The 13,155-nt window shown below is 37.7% G+C and overlaps 1 protein-coding gene across 1 annotated transcript in view; it reads left to right on the forward strand.

Moving 5' to 3' along the window:
• Positions 1–214: 214 nt before the first annotated feature.
• Positions 215–13,155, forward strand: part of ZFAND6 (zinc finger AN1-type containing 6) — a gene marked incomplete at both ends in the record, with an annotated part of 77,499 nt that continues 64,558 nt past the window's right edge. The window contains one exon of the mRNA XM_080692959.1: positions 215–254. The remainder of the gene's footprint in view (positions 255–13,155) is intronic.

Here is a 13,155-nt window from a genome sequence, read left to right on the forward strand (position 1 = left end):
CCGGTAATAATTAGGCTGCGGGTGGGGGACGCCCCGTCAGCGCGGGGCGCTGGCCAATCCGGGAGGACTCCTCGGTCGACACGTCATAGGCCGAACAACCAAACAGAAAAGTTTAATAAACAGCGGAGCGAGGGGCTGGCGGCGGCGGCGGCGGGGCGGGAGCGAGCAGGGCTTCGGCGGCTTCACCTGTCCCCATTCACCCGCGGCGACCGGCGGCGGCGGGCAGCGCGTCAGGCGGAGGGAGCCGCCGCCAGGTGAGGAGCGCGGCCCGGGCCCGCCGCCCCCCGCGCCCCTGCCCCACGGCCGAGGCGGGCAGGCCCCTCGGGCGCGGAGCCGGAAGCGGCGGGCGGCGGGCGCAGCAGGTGGCGGGCCGGGCGGGCGGCGGGCGGCTTCCGGTCGGGAGCCACTCCCCGGGGCCCGGGGTCGGGCCGCGCCCTCCGCGGGGTGGCGGGCGGTGGGCCGGGGTCCCGGGTCCTCAGGGTCCTGGCTCCCACCTGCTGGGTTTTCGGGGCCCCCGGGGGGGGGGGCTCTGCTGCAGCGAGGCCGGCTCCTCGGCCGGCCCCGGGCTTCGGAAGTTGCTCTTTTTTTCCCCTGCTGGTGTTTGTGTGTCTTAGGTTTCTGGGTTTTCGTTCTGCTCTTTTGAACTAGTATTTTGAGGGTAGGCGCGTCAACAAGTACCGAAGACTATTGTGTTTAATCGTCATTTTAACTTAGTTTTCAAGTACTGTGTTCTGCACACAGCGAAGACGCTCTCATTTACCTTCCTAACTCCAAAGTGTTTACTCACCAGCGGGAGGAAGTTAAGGCCTGGGGGTCACCGACGGACATTTATAATGTTAAGTTGTTGAGCGAGAAAACCCCGAGCGGCCCTAATGGTTTGGATGTTCCAAGGAGCGGGATTAAATGCCTCTCGCAAACCGAACTCGGAACTTGATTTTTAATGTAAAATACTACAGACTTTTTAAGGTTAGTCACGCAGTAATTTTGTCACCAGTTTTAAGGCATTTGCTGAGATAACGTAGTCTCCAGGGCCTCAGGGAAAATATTTTGCAAAGTATGTACATTCAAATTTCCAAAACAGGTTGTCTCAAGTTTTTTGCTTTTACGTTTTAAAAATAGGATTAAGGTAGGCAGGGGTCACTCATGTACAGGAGGAAATTGGGGACTTGATACATTTATTTTCTTGATTGTAGCAATAATTTCCTCTATAGACATGTCAAACTTAATCACATTTTGCACCTTACATCTGCAGTGTATCGTATGTCGGTTATATCAATTTTTAAAGTAACCAAAGTACATTTAATATCATAAAAGAATACATAGTACAGTATAGTGTAAAAAAGGATAAAATAGTTTGACTCCTCCCCCTAAACCAAGAACTGGAACATTACCAAAACTTGCATCTATTTATGAGTTTCCTATCTGGCTTAAACTCCTGCCTCTTTTACTGAGGTAAACATTTTACTTTAGTGGATTTTTTGTATTATAGTGTCTTGACTTTAAAAAAAGTAGTTATCACATATATTTGTATCTCCAGTGTGGTTCTTTAGTTTATTTTGAAATGTGGAAAAATAGAATGTAGCTGTAGTTATGTTCATCCATTTCATTTTTTTTAAATTGCGGTGTTAATCTTCTATAACTCCTGAACATTTAGATGGTTTTTTTTGTTTTTAGTTTTGCTTTTAACAGATGTATTATATACATATATATATATATATATATATATTTTTTTTTTTTTTTTTTTTTTTTTTGTGGTACTGAGAGTCAAACCCAGGGACTCTCTGCCACTGACCTACATCCTGTCCCTTTTCTAGGTTTTTTATTTTGAGACGAGGTCTCCCTAAGTTGTCCAGGCTGGCCTTGAATTTGAGATAGCCTCAGGAGTTGCTGGGCTACAGGTGTGCACTATTGCATCCTGCTTGCTCTCTGTTAGCTCTTGATTTTAGTTCTTGTTGCACAAGTATACAAGTTTCTCTGGAGTGAATACTATAGATTGCATTAGAAGATTTTAGGTTATCAAGAATAAAATAGATTATTACTTAGAAATAAAATGATTGAAAAACATTAGGATTTATTAATAACTAGTTATCGGTTTCTAGTTGTTGAACATTTCTGTGCGAAACCAAGGTTCCTGTTAACTTTATATAACGAATTTCTTCCTTTGAAATTACTTTGTAAAAAGGTGGCACAATTTGGTATTCTTTTTCAATACAAAAATAGTAAGTATATTAAGGGAAAAAAACACTTGACTGTTCTGTAAAATAAAATATTCATGCTGTTATCCTTTCCCTCTCTCCAGTCTTGGGCAGGTTACTTTTAAAAACTGCCTTAGCAATGCTCTTGTAATAGAACTTTCCTTAAGGGTATCTTACCAGTTTCATATGGACTTTAAAGGAAGCACCTGTCAAATGGTAGAGCCTTAAAGGGAAAGCAGGACCTCCTGTGTTAGTAACTCTGTGCAGTTACAATTTGTGTACTTTGAAACATTTTTGATAAAGGATGTGTGGTATTTTAGGATTTGTTAACAAAATATTTAAGTATTTTTTAGGTTTGAGTATGCTCTAAAGTGTGCTTCCAAAGCAATTTGCTTTGTCATGTGAGGAGGAATGGAGTGACAACTAGGGAGCAATATTTCTTTAATTTCTTGGGGCAGGGGGGAGAGAGAGAGAGTGTGTGTGTGTGTGTGTGCCTGTGTGTGTGCGTGTGCGTGTGCGTGTGCGTGTGTGGTGAGACAGAGGGCAGGGATGTAATAGACTATGCATAGCTTTGAATGACTTGTTTTTGTTTTCAGGTATGAGAGTAGATATGTGTATCCACATGTGACTACTGATTACCAAATTGAACAGTGTAGCTCTATTAGGGACACTATTAGAACTCTGCTTTATCATGTATATAACTTGTAGACAAATACCAGGATGTTCTGTTTTTGTAGAGCAATATTATCCTGCTTTAAAAACACTCATTTTTGTATTTGATTATAAAGACAGTGGCTCTTTGTGTCCCTCTCTCCTCCAAATTTTCAGATACAGTAAAAGGATACAAAAAAGCCACCCATAGTGTAGTTCTACTACTTTGTCAGGCATACCTTTGGTTTTTTTCTTTTTTTTTGGTGCCAGAGATTGAACCCAAGGGCATTCTGCCTTGAAACTACACTTCCAGCCCTATTATTGTTTGTTAAACAGGGTCTCACCAAGTTGCTGAGTCTATCAAACCTGTGATTCTACTATCTCTGCTTCCCAAGTACTGTGATTATAGGCGTGTGACACCATGCCCACTTGGTCTTGTCTCTCTCTCTCTCTTTTTTTTTGGTACTAAAAGTTGAACTCAGAAGCATTCTATCTCCAAGCTACACCTTCAGCTCTATTGTGTGTGTGTGTGTGTGTGTGTGTGTGTGTGTGTGTGTGTGTGTTACTGGGGGATTGAATCCAGAGGCATTCTACCTCCTACCTATATCCCCAGCCCTACTTTTATTCTTTATTTTGAAACAGTTTTACTAAGTTGCTGAGGGACATTGCTAAGTTGCTGAGGGGTGGCCTTGAACCTGCTATCTTCCTGTCTCAGCCTCCCAAGTACTGGGATTACAGGTATGTGTCACCACTCCCAGCTACCTTTGGTCTTTATGTGTGTATTTTTTTGCATCCTAAACAATTAAAAGCTAATTTTAAACAGTGTTAGATAGGATTTGCCTTCAAAATTTATTCCAATTTTTTTTTTCTTTCTTTCTTTTCTTTTCTTTTTTTTTTTTTTTTTTTTTTTTTTTTTTTTTAGTGGTACTAGAGATTGAACCCAGGGTCTCTGTACCACTGAGTTACACCCCGTAGCCCTTTTTATTTTTTGAGACAGGGTCTCACTGAGTTGCTGAGTTAAACTTGAAATCTTCCTGCCTTGGCCTCCTGAGTTGCTAGGATGACAGGTATGCAGCACAAAACCCATTCCCTGTTTTATTTTTTTGTTTTGTTTTCTTGTGCTGGTGACTGAAGCCATGGAGCTGCCACCCCCATCTCATTGTTTATTTTAAACAAGGTCGTGCTAGTTTACAGAGTTTTATTACATTGCTGAAGCTGTTTTTGAGTCTCTGATATTTCTGTCTCAGCCTCCCAATTACTAGGATTACAGGCATGTGTCACCATGCCTGACTTGCTTTATGTCTTTATAGAACCTATCTGAAATATTTTCTTTACTTATCGTCTGTTCCCTGTTTGAATGTAAATTACTTGAGAGCAGGGATTTTTCTCATGTTTACCACTAGATCCCCAAGTGTTAAAATCCAGATTTTAAAGAGTACATACCATCTTATTTTATGAAAGTACAATAAATTAATTAATTAATTAAAAGTGTCCCTTTTTCCTTCCTATGCTGTGGTGAATATCATCTTTTAGGGCTATCTCTTTCTAAATATTTCTCATTCTTTAAGATTCAGTCTCTGCCCGGCATAGTGGTGCAGGCTTGTAATTCTAGTACTTTAGAGGTTGAGACAGGAGGATGGCAGATTCAAAAACAACCTCAGCAACTTAAAGAGATACTCATCAACTTAGTGAGACGCAGTTTCAAAATAAAAAAAATAAGGGTGTAGTTCAGAGGTAGAATGCCCCTGGTTTCAGTCCTCAGTACAAAAAAGAAAAAAAGATTTAGTCTCAGTCTTAAAATTGCTGTCAAAGCATATGATCATTGAATAACTTCACAAAGGGTGGATTACCAGATCTCATCCTTCACGTTTTGCAGACGCCTGGCATGGAGGCACATGGCTGTAGTCCCAGATGCTTAGGAAGCTAAGTAGGAGGAGCTCTTGAGCCCAGGAGTTGCAGGGGTTTAAGACTAGCCTGGACAACTTGAGGAGACTATCTCATCTCAAAAGAGGAAGAAAGAAAAAAAGATGGGGGGTAGACTAACCTTAAAAACTTTGATTAAAAATGTGATAGAATAGCTAGGCATGGTGGCACAAGCCTGTAATCCTAGTACTTGTAAGGCTGAAACAGAAGGATGGCAGGTTCAAAGCCAGCCTCAGCAACTCAGACCCTGTTTCAAGTAAAAAGGGCTTAGGGGTGTTCCTTGGAGGTAGAATGCCCAAGTTCAAGTCTAAAGACTAAGAAAGAAAGAAAGAGAATACATATTTTCTCTCTTTTCGTAGAATTTATCTCATATTTCTGGATGATGTTAGACATCTAGTTTGTCTTTTACTCATTTTAGGGTGGTTTATATATGTGATTATCTTTTTAACCTTTTATTTAGTATAGAAACCTTTTGCTATATAGAACAAATATTTTTCCTGGCTCTTCATTTACCTATAGTTTATCTGTCCATTTGTTTGTTTCTTCCTTTCTTGAGTTTTTAAGAAATCTTAGTTAATACTTTTCTCCTCATGTATGTATGTATGTATGTATGTATGTATGTATGTACGTACTCGTACGGGGGATTGAATCTAGGGACATTCTACCTCTGAGCTATACCCCCAGCCCTTTTTATTGTCTCAGCCTCACAAGTACTGGGTTTATAGGCATGCATCACCGTGCCTGCCTTCTGGTTTTTTTTGTTTTGTTTTGTTTTGTTTTTTTTTAGGTACTGTGGATTGAACCCAGGGACTACTACCTCTAAGCTACACTCCCAGTCCTGTTTTTTATTCTTTATTTTGAAACAGTCTCTAAATTGCAGAGGGCCTAAGTAGCTGAGGCTAGTAGCCTCAACGCTATAATCCCCTTGTCTCAGCCTCCCAAGTACTGGGATTACAAGCATGTGCCATCATTCCCAGCCTTCTAGTTCTTTTTGTGGTTTAATTTTTCACATCCATCTTTTTCTGTTTATATGGGATATTTTGACATAATGTGTGAAGTGAAATATCTTCCCCTATTTTTCCCTAATAGTTAACCATTTATCACAGCCCCATTAAAAATTCTTTTTCTTCTTGCCCTGAAATAAAACTACCTTTATTTTATACTAGTACACATGCATTTGGTTCTTTTTTGTTTATTCAGTACCACTGATTTGGTACCAGTACATTTTCCTCTCTTTCAAAATCTTGGTGGCTGGGGATTTGACCCAGGGCCTTCTTTATTCACTACCAGTAAGCTCCACCTCCAGCGCTTGATAGATGTGTGTGCTCTTAATCCCTGTAGTTGTATTCTCCATTCCTTCAACAATTTAAGCACTTGCCTCACAGCAGACATTGTGGTAAATGTCAAGGATGCAACTATGAACGAGACAGAGTCTTTGCTTTCATAGAGTTTGGGCATCTTAGAAATCAACAAAGAATTTTCAGATTCTGACAAGTGCTAGGAAGTAAAGAAATGGAAGGTATTGGGTATTTTGCAAATGTCTCTCTGAGGATGTAAGATTTAGGTTGTTTGATGCTAGCAAGGTATTCTTACAAGTTTTCTTAGCTTTCCCAATTGTCAGACATTTTTTTTTTAATAGCAATTTTAGGGGCCTTTTTTTTTTTTTCGTAAAAATTGCTTTCTAGTGAGTTATATCCCCATCTTTCAAGTGGATTACTGTCCCAAAGCATGTCCTATGTAGAAAATTTAGAGCTGTGTTTCTGAGTCTGAAGATCAAGAAAGAGCTGGAGTTGAGCTTCTAGCACAAAAGCTACACAAAATATTTGGCTTGAGAATGAACAAGCATTCTATTTATTTATTTATTTATTTATTTTTTCAGTACTGGGAATGGAACCCAGGGGCATTCTATCTCCAAGGTATACCCCCAGCTCTAATTTTATTCTTTATTTTGAAACAGGACCTTACTAAGTAGCCGAGGTTGGCTATAAACCCACGATACTCCTGTCTCAGCCTCCCAAGTTCTGGGATTACAAGTGTGCACCACGGTGCCCAGCTATGAACTTTCTTGTAAGACTTACTTTGGAGACTTCTATTATCTCCAAGTGAATGGGCTGCTTTCCCTGTCCTCTACCTTCCTATCCAATTTGATTATATTCTGTGGCCCAAATCAAGACTCCTAGTTTATCTTATTTTGCCCGTTGGTACTTTTCTTTATTATACTGTATTTTAGTTTTCTCTACTAAGACCTTTACATATACTGTTATTTTGCTCATTTGTGACTTTCTTGAGGAATCTTTCCCTTGATGCCACAAAATACCTTAGGTTCTTCTGTTGGCTATATGGGTTTATTTCATATTGGCCATTTCTTTAACAAATACTTGTAACAGTCTTTATAATAAATTTATTAAAATGTGCATAGTTTATTTTAGGGCATACTTCTTCAGAACTGTGTTTTACTAAAAGTCTTGCAGTTACCAATCACTTGTGGCTATTTAATGAATTAAAATTAAATAATATTAAAAATTAAGTTCCTCGTGTGTTTTAGTTGCATTTCATGTGCTTAATAACCATAACCATAGTTATTAAGCAAGGTGTGGTGGTTCATACCTATAAGCCAGCCTCAAAAATTTAGTAAGACCCTCTACAACTTAGTGAGATCCTGTTTCAAAATAAAGAATAGGCCGGGCGTAGTGGCGCATGCTTGTAATCCCCGCACTTGGGAGGCTGAGACAGGAGGATCCCACAGGTTCGAAGCCATCCTCAGCTACTTAGTGAGGCTCTCAGCAATAGTGAGACCCTGTTTCCAAATAAAAATATAAAAAATAGGTCTGGAAGTATAGCTCGGAGGTAGAAAGCCTCTGGGTTCCACCCCGGTACCACCAAAAAAAAAAAAAAAAAAAAAAAAAAAAAAAGAATAGATCTGAGGGTGTAGCTCAGAAGCAGATTGTAGCTCAATCCCCAGTACCACCACCTCCCCCATACGTAGATGAGGCTACTGTATTGAATAGGAGAGGTACAAAAATCTTCTGTGGTAAAAGTTAATTTATAGTAATGTGGTTAGTAGCTGCTATATTTTATTTAAATCAAAATGACATTTCTGGCTATTGAAATGTGGCAAGTCTAGGTTGATGTGTGCTATAAATATAAACTATGAACTTGATTTTTAGCATAAAACAAGAATGAAAATATATTTTAAAAATAGCAAGTACATGTTGAAGCAGTGATATATTTTATACACTTTGAGTTAAATAAAATATATAATTACAGTTAATTTTATCTGTTTATGTTATTGATTTATTATAACCTCTAGAAAATAAAAAATCCATGTGGTACCAGTTTTTTTAGTTTTTTTTTTTTTTTGGTACTAGAGGTGAAATCGAGGGGCTTTTCTACCTCCGGGCTATACTCTCAGACCTATTTTTTATGCTTTATTTGGAAACAGGGTCTCATTAAATTGCTGAGAGCCTCACTAAGTATCTGAGGCTGGCTTCGAACCTCTGTGATCCTCCTGTCTCAGCCTCCCAAGCGCTGGGATTACAAGCGTGCGCCACCACACCCGGCTTGTTTCCAGTTTTAATTCTATTGGATGGTGCTGGTCTGATTCTAAACCAGAAGTCTTAACAAAAACAGATACCATGTTCATTTTGTTGACCAGAGTATCAGTAGCAGGTAATGGTGCCCAACACATAGTAGGTGTTGAAAAGATTTGGTGAGTAAACAAACTTTATCAACTTTGAACATCATTGTTAATTGACAAGAGGCTTAACCTACTCAGCTTTTGCTTTTCAGACTTGTTTTGTGACTGAGATTTCAAAAAGTAAAACATATATCATCCAGGGGTTTCCTTTTGATAGATACAGAAAAATTCTGTCTTTTAATCTTTTTTTTTTTTTTTCCTGGTGTAGTCAGCTAAGGAAAGAGGGAAATAGAAGCCTACCAACCTATTTTCTGTTTATTTTTCTGTGTTTGACATTTTTACTTAGATCTCTGTATTATGTTATTCAGAATGTGAAAATTTGATATGGGTAGATCGTAACTTTTTGTGTGTGTGGTACTGGGTGGACCCCAGGGGCTTTTCTACCTCTAGGCTGTACTCCCGCACCTGTCTTATACTTGCCTTGTAAACAGGGTCTCCCTAAGTTGCTGAGAGCCTCACTGAGTAGCTGAGGCTGGCTTTGAGAAACCTATGTGATCCTCCTGTCTCAGCCTCCCAAACTCTGAGATTACAAGCGTGCACCACCACGCCTGGCTGGTAGATCTTAACATTTAAGGATTGCAAATGCTTTCTCTTTATACTTTTGTCTCCCTGAGCTGATTTGTTTCTTTTTAATGTGTGTTTATTAGTGACCTTGTTTATCCTTTTAGACCTAAAACAAAGGGATTTACTGTCTCTTATACAAAGATATCTCTTTCTATCAGCTTGATTTATGCTTTCTTATCTGTATGTTGCCTTAATATTTCCTTTCTATTCAGTATTTTGCTGAGTGGACCATTACCTTCCCCAACTACCATGCATGCCTGTTTTTTTCTTTTTTTTCTTTTTCCCTATAATGGTTTAGAAAATATACCCCAGGAGTTGAAAACACATGCCAAACTTTTGTAAGAAATGCGTATTTGCTAGGGATGTGTTTTTTGAAAATTATTTTTTATTATCCCTTGGATGATGGTTTTCAAACTTTATTATTATTTATATCTATCATGTTTTGCTGACATCAGGGTAGTCCTTTGATCAGTTACTGCATCAACCACCAATTGTAGTCGGGGAGAATGTCCATAATTAATTTCTTTTGTAGGAAGAACAATTTGAACTATTTTTAGTCCTTTAATTCTAAGAAAGTTTTTGCCTTGCTCTGTATGTATTTTACCAAAAGTTCCTAATAATCTAGTATTGATTCTTTGTGTAGTCAAATCTTTTTAATCAGAAGCAAAGTGGGACCAAGTTGAGAAGCTTGTTCTTTTCTAAATTATTCTTAACTGATAGGTTTAGGAAAATCTCTGAGCTCCTGTAAAGAACATACATCTTTTGAATACTTGATGTTAAAAAAAAGCCGTATTATCACATGCAATCAGGGAGTCTTGGAGCTTTTGTGCAAGCTCCTTGTTCCTGTGAAGCAGTATTGTTTTCATATAATCTAGCTTATACAGCTTATGGTCTTGATATTGCTTCTTTTATTTTTGCTATTATCTTCTGTTACCTGTGTGCCACATATCATGATAATTGTCTCATTGAAGTTTTTCAGTAAGTGCTGGAGGTCTGGAGTCACTAAGTCCACATCTCTGTTCTTTCTTCTTGATTACAGACTGAGTGGTCTTGATGTTTTATTAGTGTATGATTGGTGTCTGTCTCATGCAAGTATAATTAGCTTTTTTTTTTTTTTTTTTTTTGGTGGTACTGGGGTTCCAGGAAACCCTTCTACTTCCGGGCTACACTCCCAGACCTATTTTTTATTATTATTATTATTATTATTATTATTATTATTTAATTTGGAAACAGGGTCTCTTAAGCCAGCAAGGCTGGCTTCGAACCTGTGCTATCTTCCTGTCTTCACCTCCCAAGCGCAGGGATTACAAGTGTGCGCCAACGCGCCCGGCTTCAAGAAATTATCTTTTAAGTAAAAAATTGACATCTGAGTAGAGGTTTATTTGGTTCCATAGTTTTATGCTTTCCACATTTGATTAAATGTTTTCTATCTGTTTTTCTATAACCTTAAACATTTTGGCCAACTATAATTTCTTTCCCCAAGTCTTACGCTGTAACTCAAATTATGTATTCTTGATGCTGATTGCTTCTGTACCTCTTCTGCTTCCTATGTTTTGTAAAAGTATCCACACAGTGGGAGGAAAACCTGAACTTGACTTATGAAGTGCTAGGCATTCAAATCAGGGAGTCCTTGCAAAGGATCTTGGGACTAGACCTCTGAATTGGCTCTTTCAATTAGTCCACTTAAAAGGCATAATACATTATGCAGCTGTTTGGGTTTCAGCAGGGTATTGCCCCATATTCATGTCTAGTTGCAATTATGTGAATTTTCATTCTGTTAGAAAAAGTTCTCTTTGTAGTCAAAACAATATTGTTGACTTTGTGTTCTAATATATGAATTTTCTCTGTGGAAAAAAATGGTTGCAAGATTTTGAACTTTGAAACTAGGCTAAATGAACTTGTTGAAAGCTTATTTTAAGAAACCACTCTAATTTGCTTTAGTTTTGTATGCATTTTTATTAATTACAGTCAAAAATTTTCATAGAGGTCTAAATTATACTTAACATTAAATTCTATGGAATTAGTCAGAAAAATTATGAATGTCAGAGTGATGGGCCAAACTACTATAAAACATAAGTAGTTCTAATGAAAACACATAAATTTATAAACTGTAGCAAACTTAGTCCTGTGTAAAGTGACTGCAAGTTTTTTGTTGTTGTTTAAAAATCAGTACTAGAATTCTGTCTTTAGACTCTAGAGAAAAATGCCATTCAATGTAGTTCATTGAGTAGTTTAAGTGAAATATACCTTTCAGCTGCACCTCAGGGTACCCATACTATCTTGAAGTGGGTACACAGTAGTTTCCATCTTTCGTTAAAAAAAAACAACATACATGCATAGTGAAGTCTAGTTTGTGTCAAACCCTGGGTTTAATTCCCCAAACTGCAAAATAAATAAGTAAAAGTAAAAATAAATATGAGCTTTATACCTTTATATTTCTTTAGAACAAGTTGTTTTCCCCTCTTGGATCTGTGTTGCAGTAGATATACACTAACCTGGGCAGGCACTCACACAGTGTTACACCTGTTAAATGTGCTAATACAGAAATTATCTTTTTTCCAATTTTTCTTTGTCTTACCTAGGTGGAATTATTAATCTGATGTCACTGAAAATTTTACTATGTTGTGATATTGATAATATGTCAGTGAAATTGATAGATCTCTTAGAAATGAGTCTTTTGCATTTATTCTAGTCCATATATTCGCATTTAAGTTATGGTCTTCTCTTTAACACCGATGCCTCCTAGTAAAATTTTGTAATGGATTTTTTGTGGCCATTTTAAAATTTTTCAGGTAAAATATTGAATATTTTAAACTATTAAAATAGGAATCTCGCCGGGCGTGGTGGCGCACGCTTGTAATCCCCGCGCTTGGGAGGCAGAGACAGGAGGATCGCACAGGTTCGAAGCGACCCTGTTTCCAAATAAAAATGTAAAAATAGGTCTGGGAGTGTAGCCCGGAGGTAAAAGGGCTTCCAGGAACCCCAGTACCACCAAAAAAATAAAATAAAATAAAATAAATAGCATGACTTAATCTTTATGACTGTAAAAATAGCAAACGAATTAGGTTAAACACATATTTTAAACAGTTTTGTCACTAAACTTCAAATTAAAGCTGCTTCTGTGAGATTTTCGTTGATGTTTATTTTCTCCTAGACAAAAGAGAAAGCAAATAGTATATAATAGGAAAACTAAAACATTACCTACTGTTTCTTTAAGAAACCAGCTTATCCAGGGGGTTTTAGTGTGTTTAACCTAACCTGCTAGCAAGGAAAAGTTCTTTAAAATAATGGATATTAGCCGTAACCAATCACAATAATCAGTTTCACTAACAGGGAGGAGATTTTACTCTTCGGCCACTAGCATTGCAGAAGGTGGAGCTTGGTATTCAGGTTTGGTTGCTTTGGAGTACAGCTTCAAGTGAAGTTAATCTGAGCAAACAGGAAAATTGTGGAGGTTTTGTTGGTAGGATTTTTGTTCTAATCTTTTAATGATCCTGTATTTTATACTTTTGCTCTTTTATGCCTCTGTGTATGCTAGGTTTTGTCATTGTTTCTATTTTCTAATGCAAACTGAACATTAAAATTAAGCAGGGAAGCAGAACAAAAGGGCTGTTTGGACAGGAAATAGGTGTTCAGAGAATCAAACTTGACTTTCTTTTATTAATATTTTTAGTTCAGAATTTGAGTGTCATTAAGAATCTTTTCAGTTAAAATCTCATCTTCAGTAGCAAGCTTTTCTCTTACATTGGATGTTAGAGCAGTCATTTTTTCAGTTTTTATAAATGACATCTCGAGGAAGTATATTTGATGTCATTTTCCTCAAACCTAAGATGTTAAGTTGCTGAAACACAGATGAAATGGTAGGTTTAAATTTGTTCCTTTTAAAGGATTGAAGTGCAACTCTTTAATTTTCCTTTTTACCCTAGTATACTCTAATTCCAGATATTTTTAAATTAACAGTATGTTGGCATTTTTATTATGCATGCATTTTTAGCTTTGTTTTTAAAAGTAATTGATTTATACTATATAGTGCAAAGTAAAACTGCTTTCTTCAAACTCTTCACTTCTTTTCAAAGGTGAAGATAAGTAATTAATACCCTTTTGAAATAGGAAATTAATAGATTT

Source organism: Muscardinus avellanarius (genome assembly GCF_963383645.1).
Source record: "Muscardinus avellanarius genome assembly, chromosome: 3".
NCBI classification, from domain to species: domain Eukaryota; kingdom Metazoa; phylum Chordata; class Mammalia; order Rodentia; family Gliridae; genus Muscardinus; species Muscardinus avellanarius.